The following is a 1,545-nucleotide window of genomic DNA, read 5'->3' as shown; positions in this document are numbered from 1 at the left end:
TTTGTTCCTGTGGGAAGTGTTACAGTTTCTCCAGTGAGACCCGGCTCGCTTCTATTAGGACAGCTGTTATCTGAAAGAAACGAAGGACAAGGGTTGGTGACATTTCGGAGAAACAGGAACCTTTGTCCACCCGGTGGGAATATGATTGACACAGCCATTACAGAGGGTCCTCAAAAGTTAAGATTAGAATCACTATAGGAACTGGCTCTCCATTCTACCTCCACAACACATATCCAGAGTAAAGACAATAGATGCCTCAAAGGATGCCCATGGCTCTGCATTCATCTCTGCCTCCCCCCAATAATCAGACACACACTTAAAAAACAACCAGTAGATGAATAGATTTTCAAATGTGATTTAGATGTATAAATACTATCCCACGATCCTCAGGACAGAGTCCCTCTCTTCGACCAAACCCAGGTGACCCCAGAGGGCATTATATGGAGAGAAATAAGGGAGACACAGTACAATAAATGCTCTTATGTCATTCAAATGTGAGGTCGGCAATGCCCCGTGAGCGAGCGGAGAGTAGATGGAGTTTATTGCTAGTGGAGGGACATACTAAAGAAAATGGGGAGATGCTGATCAAAAGGGAGGAACTTTGAGACCATGTTGAAAAGTTCTGCGAACTAACAGATATGTTGGCAACTGTAGTTTATAATATAGCTCTGTGTGCTTGAGATTTGCTAAGAGTGGATCTAAGGAGCCTTAACACATACACACACACACACACACACACACACACACACACACACATACACATACACACCCCATCCCCCCACACACCCTGACACACACACTCTTGCACTGGTCAGTGCACAGTGTTATTCATGGGGGGCAGTTATGACAGTAAGACAATGCTATACTTTAAATTCTTAAATTAAATCTTAGACTTTAAATCTTAGGTATATTTAGAACTATTGAGACTATCTTAGGCACTACGCCTGATTCGGCTTTCCCGCCATGTCTTCTGACAAGACTTTCAGAATCGAGCGATTCCTGGCCAAGAAACAGAAGCAAAATTGCCCTATTCCTCGGTGGATTCGGATGAAAATTGGTAACAAAATCAGGTTCAACTCTAAGGGGAGACCCTGGAGGAGAACGAAATTGGGTCTGTAAGGATTCACACAATGGCAAGACTGAGGGCTTGTACTGAATTGTCATCGATCACTCCTACCAGATGGATTTCATCATTTTAACCTGGAGACCTGCTCGTGTCTTAAATTAGGGTGTTTGTCCAGTAATAAAATATAGGACCTTTCAAAAATAAAAGGATATCTTAAAATTTAGACTTTTGTGTAAGAAAATAAGGACTTAGTACTTTCTTTGTTGTTCCAAAAAGGTACCCTTTCACAGAGCTCCCTAGAAAGCCCCCCTCCCTGCCTTTCCCTTCTCCTCCTCTCCTCTTCCCCTCCCCTCCTTTCCCTTCCCTTCCCCTCTCCTCCTCCCCTCCCCTCCCCTCCCCTCCCTCTCCTGCAAGGAACCCCTCAGGTGTCATCCATCAGAAACTATCCACTCTGTGTTTTGAGATGGTCTCTGCCCAGG

At 44.4% G+C, this 1,545-nt stretch overlaps 1 pseudogene; it reads left to right on the top strand.

Moving 5' to 3' along the window:
- Nucleotides 1-963: 963 nt before the first annotated feature.
- On the top strand, nt 964-1,119 carry LOC110284406 (large ribosomal subunit protein eL39 pseudogene; annotated as a pseudogene).
- The last annotated feature ends 426 nt before the right edge of the window (nt 1,120-1,545 follow it).

Source organism: Mus caroli, unplaced genomic scaffold, assembly GCF_978045245.1.
Source record: "Mus caroli unplaced genomic scaffold, Mus_caroli_1 scaffold_18, whole genome shotgun sequence".
NCBI classification, from domain to species: domain Eukaryota; kingdom Metazoa; phylum Chordata; class Mammalia; order Rodentia; family Muridae; genus Mus; species Mus caroli.
This window is presented reverse-complemented; position numbering and strand designations above follow the sequence as displayed.